General features: G+C 42.6%; 1 protein-coding gene across 1 annotated transcript in view; it reads left to right on the top strand.

The window, feature by feature from the left end:
- Nucleotides 1-4,840: 4,840 nt before the first annotated feature.
- LOC311142787 (zinc finger and BTB domain-containing protein 20-like) overlaps nucleotides 4,841-17,789 on the top strand; it is a 33,985-nt gene continuing 21,036 nt past the window's right edge. The window contains exons 1-2 of the mRNA XM_084178462.1: nucleotides 4,841-5,030; nucleotides 8,279-8,385. The gene's annotated coding sequence lies outside the window, so the exon portion shown is untranslated. The remainder of the gene's footprint in view (nucleotides 5,031-8,278; nucleotides 8,386-17,789) is intronic.

A 17,789-nucleotide genomic window follows, 5' to 3' on the forward strand; every position in this document is an offset into this window, starting at 1 on the left:
GTAACAATACAAAACGTGGAAAAAGTCAAGGGTGAATACTTTCCGAATGCACTGTTTGTGGCAATACACACAGGGTAAAAAAAGAGTGATGAAAGGACTCAAGAAGGTTCAGATTGCCATGACAGTATTGCTGCCTTGTTGCCAAGAAGCTATGCAAAACATGCAATAGGCCTAGTTATTGTACCTGTATGGTCTCTATGCCTATATCTAAAAATATAAAGGAGTCATCTAACCTGTTCTAACATGAACTGAAGTGGCTCCTCTGGCCTGTCAAAAAACTGGTTTTCAGTCATCTCCTGTAGAAAGATCACACAAAAAGATCATCAGACTGCAAACACTGCATGCCCATGTTTCATGATCACCAACTTTTGTTTCACCTCAGAAGTAAGGTGCTTTTCTCACCTGAAAGATTCGAAGAATGTTATGGCTGTCCATGTATTTTAAAGAGCACTCATATGGGTTCATGTTGGATGGTACAGAACGGAAAGCCATGTGTGTGCTAGCTAGCATGCTCTGTGGGGTTTATCAGCGGCTGACATCCAACGTTATTGTGCATTAATGTCACCTACTGTTCTGGAGTGTCACTGCCTCCTGCCTGTTCTAACTTAAAAAGTGACCAATAGAAGTATAAAGAGGGGTTCCTGCAAATGCAGGAATGTCCACATGCAGGAACTCCACAACTTGCAGGCCGTAATTGCACTCTTCTCGACACCGAGCAAGTATGGGTAACTGCAGCCCAACATGGCGACCGGAGTATGGGTGAGTGGGTGTATCGAAAGGAGTGGGTTTATGGAAATCGAATCAGCTAATTGGGCAGATTTGTTGCCACTCAAGACCGTTTTGCGTGGCTGATTGGACTGCACAACAAGTCGATAAGCCGCCGACCAGTGAATCTACGTGTCTGCCGACTTGAAGTGCTTCCTACTCGGTTTCACGGTCCGGTCGCTGGTGGTAGCTAATGTGGCAATTTTTCTCTCACATGATTTTATGTAGGATAGCAGCCTACACAAGAAATAACTAATATTGATAACCATCTAGATGTCACCTTGATACACATACAGTGAGGGAAAAAAGTATTTGATCCCCTGCTGATTTTGTACGTTTGCCCAATGACAAAGAAATGATCAGTCTATAATTTTAATGGTAGGTTTATTTGAACAGTGAGAGGCAGAATAACAACAAAAAAACTCCAGAAAAACGCATGTCAAAAATGTTATAAATTGATTTGCATTTTAATGAGGGAAATAAGTATTTGACCCCCTCTCAATCAGAAAGATTTCTGGCTCCCAGGTGTCTTTTATACAGGTAACGAGCTGAGATTAGGAGCACACTCTTAAAGGGAGTGCTCCTAATCTCAGCTTGTTACCTGTATAAAAGACACCTATCCACAGAAGCAATCAATCAATCAGATTCCAAACTCTCCACCATGGCCAAGACTAAAGAGCTCTCCAAGGATGTCAGGGACAAGATTGTAGACCTACACAAGGCTGGAATGGGCTACAAGACCATCGCCAAGCAGCTTGGTGAGAAGGTGACAACAGTTGGTGCGATTATTTGCAAATGGAAGAAACACAAAAGAACTGTCAATCTCCCTCGGCCTGGGGCTCCATGCAAGATCTCACCTCGTGGAGTTACAATGATCATGAGAACGGTGAGGAATCAGCCCAGAACTACACGGGAGGATCTTGTCAATGATCTCAAGGCAGCTGGGACCATAGTCACCAAGAAAACAATTGTTAACACACTACGCCGTGAAGGACTGAAATCCTGCAGCGCCCGCAAGGTCCCCCTGCTCAAGAAAGCACATATACAGGCCCGTCTGAAGTTTGCCAATGAACATCTGAATGATTCAGAGGATAACTGGGTGAAAGTGTTGTGGTCAGATGAGACCAAAATGGAGCTCTTTGGCATCAACTCAACTCGCCATGTTTGGAGGAGGAGGAATGCTGCCTATGACCCCAAGAACACCATCCCCACCGTCAAACATGGAGGTGGAAACATTATGCTTTGGGGGTGTTTTTCTGCTAAGGGGACAGGACAACTTCACCGCATCAAAGGGACGATGGACGGGGCCATGTACCGTCAAATCTTGGGTGAGAACCGCCAACTACAAGAAACGTCTGACCTCTGTGATTGCCAACAAGGGTTTTGCCACGAAGTACTAAGTCAGAGGGGTCAAACACTTATTTCCCTCATTAAAATTCAAATCAATTTATAACATTTTTGACATGCATTTTTCTGGATTTTTTTGTTATTATTCTGTCTCTCACTGTTCAAATAAACCTACCATTAAAATTATAGACGGATCATTTCTTTGTCAGTGGGCAAACATACAAAATCAGCAGGGGATCAAATATTTTTTTCCCTCACTGTATACAGTTTACTACTCAATGGGGAGGGCATGAACGGCAACAACAACGGGACACAGTGCCCTTCACTCTGCTTGACAAGCACTACTGTCTGGCCCTTGGGAAGTAGGTACCTAGTAGCCAATATCAGCTGCACACACATACAATGCATGAAGTACACCCGTCATCAATACTTTTAATCAAAAATAAACAATTGTCCGTTTTATAACTTAAAATGTACAATTAATTGTGTAAAACGAACAGTGAAATACGACTCAGACTCATCCTCTGGCTTAAAAAAATAAGTCCAAACTCTCACTGTACGGAAGCTCAAGGTATTGTAGTTGCACGGTAAGAAACTGAGAAAAAAAAACACTGCTCAATCAAAACCGTCTAACCTATAGCAGAGAGCTTTCGACTCACCCACTGTTTTCCACACGCCCACTACTTTCCTTTCGACACACCCACTCGCCCATACTCCCATTGCCATATTGGGATCCAGCTACCCCAAAGATTTGTATAACTAACCCAAGATACACCACAGCCTGTCGTTTCCAATGGGAACAAATGAGTCATAGTGGGCAGAACAAGGAAGGAGGGGGGGAAGAGCCAAGCACGAGCTAGCGAGATCCTATTGGCTAGTTGTAGCATCTATTTGCGTATTTGCGTTAGGGAACGCCTATTCTATGAAGTGCGCGTGTGCAGTAACCCAATTCGCCCTTGCACTCCTAAACAACGCAATTTTTTAAAAACTTTGGCAAAGGGTAAAATCTACATAACTTTGTCCACTCTGTTCATAACAGATTCTAGTTTTGGAAACAGAAAACTGTATTGAGATCAAATGTTTACTCTATGAGAATATTTGCATAATGTCGGCCAAAATCCATTTCGCTCCATCTTCTCCCACTGCCGGCCACTGCGCTTCCTCTCATCACCGGATTTGGTAGTGAGTGGAAACGCCAAACGAATGCTTCACGCTTACACATCTGGTGATGTATCTGGCTCATTGTTCTCACACCGAGGGTGTCCTCCCCTTAACCCGCAAAAAATTACATAAAGAATATCCGCTAGATGGCGCTCATAATCAACTAAAAGCACATGTCTCACCAAATCCGGAAATCTACAATTCGGGATGAACGTTTACCATGAGAAATGGCGATTGTTTGAGTAATTATGAGATGTGTCTTGCTTTACTAAGCAAAAGAGAAAATACGCGTATTTAATGTTAATGGGCTACGTTTGGTCAATGGTTCTCGTCATGTTGTCTTTCGTAGTCTAATATCATAGTAGGCCGAAGCACGCGTATGATTTATTATCAGGCTATGAGTCACACCTAATTATCCTACAACAGAGCATTATTAATGAAACAGAACCTCCTGATAAGCATCATTCCATGTGAGAACGTGATAGCCTACTTGGGATTCTGCATATATGTTCGACATCTCATGGTGTTGCCCGCAACGAATAGCCCATGATGTTTAGAATATACAATAAACATTAACTTCAGCTTTAATTAAGGCTAATTATTCCAGTCTAGACATCAGACAAGCTCGCTCGCACACACACACACCTGTCACTGTCTAGACAGGAGGGGGCATGAAGGCAGGAGGGGGGTGGGGGGAACTTGCGCGATCCACTATTGCTTTATTTCATGCCAGTCAGAACATATCTGTGAACGCATTGGAGAACAAAACAATGTAATATTGCTTTACGCAATCTGATTGGCCAGCTAAACCGTCAGCATTTTTTTCTCTTGGCTTGAGGTTAGCTAGGGACGTTAAAAAATAAATAAATGAGAAAATAGAAATGCGTAGAAAGTAAAAGACACGGCAGGCAATCTAGCTTGTTGGTACTAAAAATGATAGGCAGCTACGTCATCCAATATGAAGCTGCAAACCAATCGGTAGCAGTTACTGACAACAACTTTATCCAATGCAAAGTACAGACACATGATAGACATAATTCTTCAATTGACTGCCCTTTTGATCAATGGAATATTGAGACTTGGAAGAGTTATTCTCTTTAAATTATAAACCAAGCGTCATGATTCCAATATAGGCCTATTTAATTATATATATTTTTTATAAAAGCGTGTAAGACGAAATGAACCCTTGATGACCTGAATGAAAATGATTTCCCTAAAGAACATTCTGCGAAGAAGACAGACATTCTGCATGGATGAACGTTTGAAGACCCAGAGAGTGGAATTTCATTAAGAAACTACGGTCTTCGGTTGTTCATATTGGATCAAACAACTTCTCTGTCTGCTAAGAGGAACATTTACTATTTCAGAGCCACAATGCCATGGAGACAGTTTCACCGGCCCACTGCGCTCTGTAGAGAGGGTGTACGGCTCAATGATTGGGGCAAAACCACGCTGACCGATTTATATTCCAACCTACATCGCTCAAGAGAGGGCTCTCTGTTCCAATCGTAAGTGAAAAGGCGTGCCTGTCCAAAATATTCAACGTATAGTTAAAAAATGGGAGGGCACACTTGAACTCGTTGAAGTCCTTTATGAAGGTAGGCTGCAGCGTGTGTTTATTGATGAGATGAAAGAAGATGGAAGTGAGAAATGAAACAAAGTAAGGGAAAATATTAAACAATTCGAAGCCTTGCCGGGGAAAAACCGGGGAAGCTGTGAATCGCTGTCGCCACTGGAGAAAAAGCTTAGGACAGCAGGTAAGAAATAGGAAAAGTGAGGGAAGGGGCTGGTGTTAATACTGTCTATGTTAGGCTATTTATAAGAAGAGAAATTACAGTTATTCCCTATATATGATATATACTCAACTTAATAGTAAGTGAAGCTTAGAACATACAGACAATTTTACGCTGAGTTCCATTGCCTCCATTTCTGGATTTCCCAACCAGATTTACAGCAGAAACAAAAACTTTATTTCATTCCAGCATTCCAGAGCCTAATTGAATTAGAACTTAAATGCAGAATGATATATGATATTGTGGGGTCTATGTGATTGCAGACAGTATGGATTTACAATAGTCCGTTTATGTTACACCCGACAAAAAAAGACGCGCTGCTCACTTTCATGACGTCCTAGTGTGCCCATCTGTCATTATTCTCAACATCAATGCTTATTTCCTTAGTTTTACTCCTACCGATTTTTGACAGAGATATGAATTGTGTTAACTGTTCTACTTCGGACTGTCACGTCATTATGAATGGGACTCCATGGTTAAGACTGTATGAGACAAATTAGACAAAATAAGGATAATTTACATGAAACATCTGGAGTCTAGTGCAGGCGGTGTGGTGCGTAAAGCGGAATAAACACATTTATAAGGGTCAATCATTTGGGAATGAGAAGGAGCGGGCATACAACTTAAAACCACTATGTTGTAACTCCGTCTGTTGGCTGTTTTCTCGGACTATGTCCAAATTTGTCCAACGTTTACCAAGTCAACACTTGTTGGACCGAACAATGGGCGAAATATAAGTCAAATTGCAATAAAGCCCTACAATATTTTAGTTTGGCACATGTTGTACCTAAATTAACATGAGGATGCAAGGTGTCAGTCGTTTGTCAAATTAAATTATACATGAACATCTGCCTGACACAGAAAGGTAGCCTACATATTCAGCCAATATCCTCAGCTAAAAGTATGAAAGACACTGCGGATTTAGTTTCACCGATAGAATGAAAACTGTCCATCTGCTCTGGATTTTGGTGCCATGTTTTACAAAATGAATGCCCTCTTTTATGGTCACGATCCGTGTTGCGCAATTCCAGCTATATTAACGTACATGACCATATTGGAAATTAGAAGAGGGACCATTTAAAAAATATTGTAATCTAGAAATAGGATATCATTAGGCATAGGTCTATAGTCCTATGGGAGACAGTCCGGTTCGTATGATAAATGACAGCACAGGGGTGCTTGAGGCAGGGAATTCGCTCATCAAGATGTTGGCTTCTCCAACTTCCTTCGAAAACACAAACAGTTTTATTAGTTTTAACCATTTTAGTGACGGTTGATTTGACAGTTGGTCAGTGGGGCAAAACGTCCTATCCATCTCTCAAAGTTGTTGAGACTATTGCCTCTGCGCCGCATGTTGGATGTCAGGACAAGACTTGGTCAACAAGGTTAGGAGTAGCCGCGGCCTATATAGTCTATTAGAATCAAAAATTGTTACAACTGTTGCAGGTTGGAGGGATTTTTGGGTGAATAACAAACTTTATTGAATCAGTCAGAGATTGTTCACAATGTCCTTTTCGTTTAATTGCATTTTTAAATAGAACTGTTTCGGTTTGGCTTGTTTCCCATTCACCCCCTTATAACAGTCTTCTAATGGTCATAGACTACTGTTGAGGCTTATATGCCCTATATAGAATAGGCTTACTATATATAGATTGAATATACCGGTAACTCCACAACAGAAACTTTGCTTGGCACTGTGAGTTGCAATGGATAACCAGCCACAAGTTTGTGACGCACATGTGCACTGGCTGCTGCTTACATGAGTGTGTTGAGTTGCGCATCTTCTCCTAAATGTCTGCAAATGTAATTTGTTTGTTCGTGTGACGTCATTTACTACACCCAATTAATTAAAGGTAGATTGGCATCAGATATTTTGGAGATATTTGAAAAATTATTTGGCCCAGAAATAGTGTATCACTATCGATGTTTAATTGAGGGTGCCATAAATTGCTTTTGTGGGGTCCGTGCTTTCAGTGAGGTGTGAAGAAAGCATGTCTATGTCTTACACAGGCCTTTATGAAGTGAAAACGTATTCAAAATGAATTCACAGCCTTTCTTTGGATTGATGCCATCATGTCTCATTATTGGGCCTATACTGTGTTGTAGGCCTAAGTCCTGCAAACTTTGGATAACAATTACCCTTCACAAAATCCTAAAATTGGTATATCCATACATATGGCTATAGATCTTCACTAAATTATGATGTGAATCATAGGCTGTATACATAATGAAGAATAGTGTTGAACTGTAGGATAGCAAACATGCATTGAGGTATTAATTGTTTCAAATGCATGTTGACAAGTAGCCTACATTTACGGATCAATACATTTTACATTTTAGTCATTTAGCAGACGCTCTTATCCAGAGCGACTTACAGGAGCAATTAGGGTTAAGTGCCTTGCTCAAGGGCACATCGACAGATTTTTCACCTAGTCGCCTCGGGGATTAGAACCAGCGACCTTTCGGTTACTGGCACAATGCTCTTAACCACTAAGCTACCTGCCGCCCCAATACACATCTTGAGCTAAGATAAAACTCACAACTGAAATGTACATTATAAAGTTTATAGCCTACAAGTATGTTCCCTCCAATTGTTGGTATCTATTTCCTGCTCCATTTTCCTTTTGATGATGAGATGGAGATATGCAGTTGTATGTTAAGTATACTGGTTTGATATGGAAAGTTTTAATTGAACTCATCCACCATTGTAGTGATTGAGGGTGTATGCAGAGTGGGCCTATGCTATGATGGATGAAATGATAATGATTGTAATAAGTGCCAGTATCACACATGAAGTATTGCAATTGAAACCTGTTGGTGGAACATTTAGGCCTACTCTTTAGAGAGAGAGTTTGGCATCCAACAGCCTTCTCTGGTCTTCGGTTTCAGTTCAATCCGATTTTCTTACAACACATAGTAAACAGGCCCAGTTGTCCATAATTGTCACATTTTCATTGTAATCACAATAACAGTGTAACTACATGCACATTGTTACATAGTACCTACAACTACTACAACTAATTTTCAGTTTGTGAAGAAAAAACTCACTGGTTATTCAGGCCACAATTCAGAGGAGCTAGCAGAGTTGAAGGAGTTTGTTTGCTAACTATGTTTTACAATAACTCTTCATATGAGCAATCGCAAAACAAATATTTTAAATGCAAGATGTAAAGTTTTGATTCATGATAATTGATTCAGTACTTTGTCCATAGCGATACATCTGGATTGACTCACGAAGACACTGCCAGGACATCAAATGTGATCTGTGATGTCATTGCAAGGTGGGGAGGTTTTGGAGGTGTCCAGTTTAAATTGAAAGGTAAGCCATGTGCCTATTTGTGCTCACAGAACAAAAGTTTGATGAAAATGTAATGGTATACCCTTCGGCTCTCAAAGGTACCACCTGATTTTTTTGTGTTGTTAATTCCATAATCATGGGTACCAAATCTTATTTAGATATACATTTTTTAAAGGATTGTAACTATTACAAAGCCAGAGGAAAAAATTGTATTTGCCGTTCTAATATTGCTTCCTGTCCTCTTTTGCTCAAGCACATAGTAGAATGGTTTCAGCCTCTCAGTTTTCGTAGTTCCAGCTTCCAACCAACTTAGGCCTGATGTTCAATCAAAGCTGCCCCCTATGCAGCTAGTGTGTTCTACAGTGTTAGCAAGCCCAGCTGTCAGCTCTCTGGCAAATGGTCACTAAAATATTGACATATTGAGACATTTGTAAATGGAGGACCCCCTCTTATTGTGCATCCCCTCCACAGAACGCTGGGGCCTCCCCTTCTCTTCAACACAGCAAGCTTTTAAACTGAAGACGTAGAAAACCGTTAGCTAAGCAACAGCTGTGTTGTACTCGTTTGCTGAATAAATCAATAAGTGGCAAACTAAGGCTCCCCAACACATTATGTAATGATATTTGAGCATTAGGCTATACTCAACTAAGAAACGTATATTGGTGTGTTATCTGGGGCACAGATGACAATATTGTGCATTTTTTGAAAGCCTATTATAGGCCTTTCAGGAGCACGCTGTAAGATGTCCTGCTGCAAATAGATCCTTTTAGCCCTGAAATATATCCTGAAAATGTGAAGAAGAGTTCACATTACCATATCATGTCCTCTAGTCTACATGATACTTATTTCCGTTTCAAAGCCCTTTGGTATATGAACAGAGGGGGGGAAGTGAGCATAAGATGTTCAGTAGTAATTGAGCATATATGTAACATGATTTAAGATTAATAGTGCTATTGTGGCCAAATTGTGTGACATATTTCTCTTACAGCTTTGAAAGAGATACTTCGGGATTTTGTCAATGAGGCGCTTTATTTATTTCCCCGGAGTCAGATGAAATCATTGATAGCATTTGTATGGCTCTGTGTCCAGTATGAAGGAAGTTAGAGCTAGCAGATACCCATAGACTTCCAGTCATTGTGCTAACACTAGTTAGCATTGGTTCGCAAAACTACCTCTAACTTCCTTCATACTGGACACAGAGACATAAAAATGGTATCCACGAGTTCATCATTGCCAAAACCTCGAAGTATCCTTTTAAGGCCGAGCCTACATGCAGAAATGTGGCCACACTGCTACATATGAGTTTGTGGATTGTTGATATGAGTTGTAATTATTTGGAAATTCATAGTTTAGTATTTGCTGTTTAACTTACTTCAACCTTACTTTGCGTATTGTAGCGACCTAGCCATTAGCAAACATTCATTGACTACTGCCAAGGACATATGCCTAGTAGGCCAAGGAAGTAGTGAGGCCATGGAAAGGACGTTGAGGAGGGGTAGAGTGCAGTGTGCCTTCTATTGCTAAGTGTACTATAATCACTGCAAAATGGGTTCTCTTTTAATTATTCGTTTTGACATCTCATTCGTGGTATTCACCAGAATCTCCTAAGTAACTCGAAGAACCAATCATACACGTCTGTCAGAGATAGACAGGTCGAGTGGCGAATGAAGGAGCCCCTCCCCTCATACTAACGAGCCACTCGCCTGCCCTTTGATCATTCACACCTCTCTTCCTCACAGAAGACTTCTACTTAGTTTTCCTCAGCACAACTTGTTCTGTTTTCCTGCTTAACTGTTCACCGGTGTGCAGTCAAGGTTGTGCAGTGTTATCAGCGCTCGTCTTTTGTCCTGGTTGACGTTCCCGAAAGGATAGTTTTCTCTTCGGGTAAGAATTAGCTTCACCGCTTTTCTTCCTTCATCTCCTGTTGTAGCTAGTGTCACACAGCCATCTACGGAGACTTGACTAGCTTAGCTGCACGGCTTAGCTAACCTGCTATCTCACCGCAAGGCTAGCTATCCTACCGACTAGGTTTTATACCTAGAATGGTAGAATTACTAGTTCGCTCTCTCGTTTAGTTTAACCCAATGGCTGATGACAGATATTCGTTCATTGATATCTGCAAACGGGCAGCGACCAGACTCAGTATTGAAGGGCCCGAACCCGTGGGGGGTGGCAGCACAGAGAGGGACTGGTACAACGGGAGGAAACTCCCCTCTCGCACTGTCCTAGGCAAACAACTCCTTCCAGCTATCCCAGCTTACGTGGTGGAAGTCAAAGACAATTGGGACAAAACATTGAACGGCAAGTCCAAACCAGACTTTTTGCCCGCATGAATGTCAAGGACATGGAGGAACTGGGCCTCGACAAGCCACCGGTGGTCGAGCCGTCACTGGTCAACTTCTCTCGCTGGTAAGACGGACCGCTTCTCTGCGTCGATCTACCAAAAGGTCTACGTGTCTTCCGCACATTCCATACAGTGTTGAACGTTACGTCCCTCCTACTAGCTTACAAAGCCGATTTGATGCTAGAGATGCCTAATCTCCTATCGAATGGCAAGCCTAACCCAGACCTTTGGATAAGATGTGTGTCAACACTGCCCTTGTCAATAAAAAAGCCTCTGCTGTAAACATGCGTCATGCCAAGGACACAGAACTAAATACAATGAAAAGGAGACTCGTTCCATCACCACCAGAGGGCGCTCTGGTGAGCGAGAGTCTACTGACCTGTGGGCTACTCGACAACAGAGCAGGGAACCGGCACGCATGCTCAGTCCAGCCCTGGGTCTGGTCCACAGTTACGTAGGGCTACAGACTGTAGCTTGCTCTGAGACCACCCGTTTTCAATATAATTTTGGGTTCAGCAGCAACTGGCGACTAGGCGTGCATACTAGAGCAGGAAATCTCCTCTCTATTAAGAAAAGGGGCTATCAGGGCGATACCAGCTGCAGAGAGCCACCTAGGCTTCTACTCCCGGTACATCCTGGTTAACCAAAAAAGGGGAGTGGTTCGCCCAATTGTAGACCTACAGGTCATCAACAGCTACCTGACGAAGTTCACGTTCCATATGCTTACGTTCAATGTGCTATCTCGCTCTGTTTATTGAGGCGACTGGTTCACCTCAGTCGACCTGCAGGACGCTTATTTTCACATAAGCATCCTGACAGCACACAGGTTTCTGAGGTTTGCTTATCAAGGCACAACCTACGAATATCACTCTGTTTCATTCGGACTAGCGCTAGCTCCCCAAATGTTCAGCAAGTGTATAGAGGCAGCTCTCACACCCATGAGAAACAAAGGGGTGAGAATCTCTGCCTACATAGACCATTACCTGCTTTGCTCCCCATCCCGGGAACAAGCGGTACGAGACACAACTTCCCTTGTAACCCACCTCTCCGAGCTAGAATTCAAGATCAATCAGAAAAATAACTGTTTGGTGCCAACACAGAATAGAATACCTAGGCGTAATGCTGGATTCTCTCTCTTATCAGGCAAGACTCTCGGAAGACCACATTGCGTCGTTCCGACAGTGCCTCTCCCATTCAAGATGTGTCTCTGAGTGCTGGGTTTTTTGCCGTTCACCATCTCAATAGTCTAGGATGAGGGACTTCCAGCGCTGGGTGTTTGCCCAACATCTGTGTACATCAATCGTCACCTTAATCGCCAGATAAAGGTGACTTCCGCATGTCTCTCGACTCTCTGTCACTGGAAGAACCCCTCAATCTTCATTCCTCACTCCCCTAGGGGTAGTGGCAATGAGTAAAGTGGTGACAACAGATGCGTCACTCACGGGCTGGGGTGCAGTTCACAAGGGAAATGCAATAAACAGAGTATGGACCCCACAGCTCTGTATTGCTCACATAAATAACCTAGAATTGCTGACAGTGCTTGTTTTACTGAAACACTTTATACCCTCCATTCGGAATTGTCACGTTTTGTTCAGAATGTACAATACAACTGTAGTGGCATACATCAACCGCCAGGGTGGCACTTGCTCCCTGTGCTTACACAGACTATCCATCAGGATTCTTCTGTGGAGCAGGGCACACCTACTGTACCTACGCGCAACTCATGTCCCGGGCGTACTGAACGTAGGAGTGGACTTATTGTCCAGAAGGGATCCCCATCAAAGGAACTGGAGACTCCTTCCCCAAGTGGTGAAACAGATCTGGAAGACATACGGTCAAGCATCCGTAGATCTCTTCACATCACAAGAAAACGTGCACTGCCCATTGTACTGGGGTGGACATGCTGGCACACCCTTGGCCAAGGGTGTTGCTTTACGCTTTTCCTCCCCTCTGCCTCATACTCCCCACTCTGGCCACAGTGAGGGAAGAAGGCTTATCCCTCATCTTGGTAGCCCTTCGATGGCAAGGCAAGATCTAGATAGCGGAGATCATTCTCCTGCTATATGAAGACCCTTGGCAACTCCCGTTACACAGAGATCTGCTGACCTAAGCGAACAGAGAGATTTTCCACCCTCACCGGAAGCCATGGCCCATGAGAGGTTAAATCTGGATGGGACAAGCCTGCCTCTCTGGGTCATTGAGACTATCCAGAGTGCTAGGGCCCCTTCTACACATGGTGTGACCAAAAACAGATAATTCCTTACCAATGCTCTGTTTCCAAGGTTTTATGCTTCCTGCAGGACCTTTTGGACAGAGGGAAGGTTGTTTATCTCAGTCTGTCATATAGGCTTTGACAAGAACACGGTGGGAAAACCCCCCCTGTTAAGTCATTTCATGAAGGTTGCGCATCGCTTATGTCCAGTTCCGAAGCCTTTAGTCCCATCATGGGATTTGTCTATTGTGCTTGAGGCTATTTCACAGGACCATTTTGAGCCACTGGAAATCATGGAGATGAAATATCTCTCCTTTAAGACCACTTTACTGGTCGCCCTTTACTGGTCGCAAAACCAGTGAGTGAGCTACACGCACTGTCAGTTCACCATTTGTGCCTACTGTTTGCCTGGGGTTTTTCCAAGGTTACCTTGTGGCCCAACCCCACCTTTATCCCTAAGAGTAGTGGCAATTACAATTGTCTCGCATTGAAGCTTGTGGCCCTCCACCAGCCGCCTTTCCCTTATATGGAAGAGGAGCAGCTACACTGTTTGTGTCCAGTATGTGCGTTGCGCATATACTTGGATAGGGCTAGAGCGACCAACTCTTTGTGTCCTGGGTACCTCCCTGCAAGGGGAGGCCCATTTCTCGCCAACGGTTGTCACATTGGATTGTGGAAGGTATTATATTGGATTGTGGAAGCTATTATTATAAGCTATTATATTACAGGAGATTTGTGAAGCGGCTTGTTGGGCATCCCCTCGTACTTTTATGAGGTTCTACCGACTAGATGTCACTGCGCCTTCTTTGGTGCATACTGTCCTCATTGTCGGGGCATCTAAGGGTTGATATGTGAGACTGCCTTGCTTCGGAGAGCATGTGCGATACAGGAGTTAGCCATATCCCTCTAGTGAGATGTCAAAACGAATAATTCTAAGAGAACTTAAGGTTACATGCGTACAGTGCATTTGGAAAGTATTCAGACCCCTTCACTTTTCCACTTTTTGTTACGTTACAGCCTTATTCTACAATGGATTAAAAAAAATAAAAAATCCTCATCAGTCTACACACAATACCCCATAATGACAAAGCAAAAACAGGTTTTAGACATTTTTGCAAATGTATTAAAAATAAAAATCGGAAATATCACGTTTACATAAGTATTCAGACCCTATATTCAGTACTTTGTTGAAGCAACTTTGGCAGTGATTACAGCATCGAGTCTTCTTGGGTATGACGCTACAAGCTTGGCACACCTGTATTTGGGGAGTTTCTCCCATTCTTCTCTGCAGATCCTCTCAAGCTCTGTCAGGTTGGATGGGGAGAGATGCTGAACAGCTATTTTCAGGTCTCTCCAGAGATGTTTGATCGGGTTCAAGTCTGGGCTCTGGCTGGGCCACTCAAGGACATTCAGAGACTTGTCCCGAAGCCACTCCTGCGTTGTCTTGGCTGTGTGCTTAGGGTCGTGGTCCTGTTGGAAGGTGACCCTTCGCCCCAGTCTAAGGTCCTGAGCGCTCTGGAGCAGGTTTTCATCAAGTATCTCTCTGTACTTTGCTCCGTTCATCTTTCCCTTGATCCTGACTAGTCTCCCAGTCCCTGCCGCTGAAAAACATCCCCACAGAGGAACTCTGGAGCTCTGTTAGAGTCACCATCGGGTTCTTGGTCACCTCCCTGACCAAAGCCCTTCTCCCCCGATTGCTCAGTTTGGCCGGGCGGCCAGCTCTAGGAAGAGTCTTGGTGGTTCCAAACTTCTTCCATTTAAGAATGTGTTCTTGGGGACCTTCAATGCTGTAGAAATTGTTTGGTACCCTTCCCCAGATATGTACCTCGACACAATCCTGTCTCTGAGCTCTACAGCAATTCCTTCCAGAAGGACAACCATCTCTGCAGCACTCCACCAATCAGGCCTTTATGGTAGAGTGGCCAGATGGAAGCCACTCCTCAGTAAAAGGCACATGACAGCCCGCTTGGAGTTTGCCAAAAGGCACCTAAAGGACTCTCAGACCATGAGAAACAAGATTCTCTGGTCTGATGAAACCAAGATTGAACTCTTTGGCCTGAATGCCAAGCGTAACGTCTGGAGGAAACCTGGCACCATACCTACGGTGAAGCATGGTGGTGGCAGCATCATGCTAGTCAGGATCAAGGCAAAGATGAACAGAGCAAAGTACAGACAGATCCTTGATGAAAACCTGCTCCAGAGCGCTCAGGACCTCAGACTGGGGTGAATATTAACCTTACAACAGGACAACGACCCTTCCGGACAAGTCTCTGAATATCCTTGAGTGGTCCAGCCAGAGCCCGGACTTGAACCCGATCGAACATGTCTGGAGAGACCTGAAAATAGCTGTGCAGCGACACTCCCCATCCAACCTGACAGAGCTTGAGAGGATCTGCAGAGAAGAATGGGAGAAACTCCCCAAATACAGGTGTGCCAAGCTTGTAGCATCATACCCAAGAAGACTTGAGGCTGTAATCGCTGCCAAATGTGCTTCAACAAAGTACTGAGTAAATGTTTTGAATACTTACGTAAATGTGATATTTCAGTTTTTTAAATGTTTAATACATTTCTAAAAAGAAATCTAAAAACCTGTTTTTGCTTTGTCATTATGGGGTAGTGTGTGTAGATTGATGAGGGGGAGAAAAACGATTTAATCAATTTTAGAATAAGGCTGAAACGTAACAAAATGTGGAAAAAGTCAAGGGGTCTGAATACTTTCCGAATGCACTGTGTACCATTAGTTCTTCAAGTTACTTAGGAGATTCTGGTGAATCCCACGAATGAGATGTTGAAACTAATAATTAAAAGAGAATCCACTTAGCAGTGATTGTAGTATCAGAGAACATGGGTTACGCAAGTAACCTTAAGTTACCCTATTATCACACAAAGTTGTCTGTAGCTCAGTTGGTAGAGCATGGTGCTTGCAACGCCAGGGTTGTGGGTTCGTTTCCCACGGGGGGGCAGTATGAAAAATGTATGCACTCACTAACTGTAAGTCAGATAAGAGTGTCTACTAAATGGCATATAACTCAAATAATGCTTGAGATGGCAAAAACCAACTGGTTCATCAGGGCTATGTTTTAGCACAAAGGTACACAGTGTATGCCTATAGGCCTACCTGTAATAGTCATGAACCGTGGGATTAGATTGCCACTCCCTTTCCAATGTTTAGATTGCAGTAATAAAAAAAGAACCAAAAGTCCAATAGGAGACTTTGTTGGAAGGACTTTCTATATGGTGTCAGGTAGTAGGCCTATATTCTCTCTCTTGCCTAGGTTTATTTCTTTGACAGTACACTGTAAGTCAGTTTTCTGTGCCAGATCTAACGTGACTGCTTCTTACAATGTATAGCGAATCAGCTTGATCGTCAGAAAGTAAGGCTGAATTTAATCAAACCCACACTGCAGCCACGCCGCACCATGGAAAATAACATTGTTCCCATGTTTATGTTTTGGGATTTATTAGACAATGTTTGAGTTAAATAAAATAAAACAAACCCATTATTATTCAAACCATGCATTTTCTCAGCACACTCAAAAGAAAATACCTCAGTGGGGAATGATAGAGTAGAAAATGTAGCACTAACACTTGTTAAAATATTTAGTGAACTTTATGATAGATTGCTCTTGATCTCATGTGAAGATCTAAGGACTTTGTAACCAACAGTAGTTTATTGTTTTAGAATCTCTTTTAGCCTTTACGGTATTGTCTGTACGTTCTTGTTGCGCTGTTCTTGAATTCCTTTAAAACATTTTTGATTTAGGCAAAAGACAGGGGCATGTAATTACTTTCTTCTCCGTCTTACTCTTTAAACACATCCACGAGAGCTCGGGCATTTCACTGATGTGAGAAATGTATCTTGGATTCTAATAGGGAAGTTGTATGTTTGCCAAGGTGCATGTGTGTCCTCGGCTAACCCCGCCAACCATATGGTTTTCTAAAAGTCATGGTGAGATCACTGTGTATTCAAAAGGGAAAGTATCTGGGGATGGTTTTAGAAAATAAAATAAAATAGACTCTTCAGTAAAGTTTGTGGATAATGCCAGAGTAGGTTTAGACCTATATTCTACTTGTTTACACCTAGGCCTCCTGAAAAGCCTTTTAGACCCCATGCTAGTGAACAACACTTGTGGACAAAACTGTAAAATGGACTACATCCCATTAAAAAACGCACAGTGACATTGGTGTGTAATGGAAAAACCAGAGACGTATTATCTGCACAATGGCATATGTGTTATAAAACCTGAGTTGACCCACAAAAGTAAAGGCTATTAGGACTTTCCACACCTCGTTGTTACTTTTTATTAAAAGGGTAGCAATTCGTTTTTAGGAAATAGCTGGCAGTCATATCTTTAGATGTTTTGCTTTACCCATGAAACAGTTAGGCCTATTTCTATTATGAAATCCTTTTGGTTTATGCACAAACAAATCTATCTTTGCTTAATGAATATCCACTGAAGAAACATTATTTCTCTAGCCGAACACTTGCATGAAATGGATCAGGATTATCAAATGATGCTGATAATATACTCTTTATATAATCTAGCTTCTCAGTATTATTTTTAGAAGGTGTGCTGACTGATTCAGACGTCTAGGTAGCTAACCTTTTAGGGAGATTGTGACAAGTGTGCTTTCTTGTAGGGGTAAGAGAAAACAGGTCACAATGGGGATATGACCTAGTGATCCAGACACACTGTTGTTCTTCTTTCAAGAATTTCCCGTCTCTACTTGCCTTTACATGTTGTAGCAGCTTGCATGTCAAGCATAGTAAAAGTAGCTTGTCTTACGTGTTGTTTAAGCTCTGTTCGATTGTTATACTGTGTGGGATAATATATGGCTGTAGCCTATGTTCACGCAAGCTTTGGTGGC

Source organism: Coregonus lavaretus, assembly GCF_964263955.1.
Source record: "Coregonus lavaretus genome assembly, chromosome: 15".
In the NCBI taxonomy this organism is placed as follows: domain Eukaryota; kingdom Metazoa; phylum Chordata; class Actinopteri; order Salmoniformes; family Salmonidae; genus Coregonus; species Coregonus lavaretus.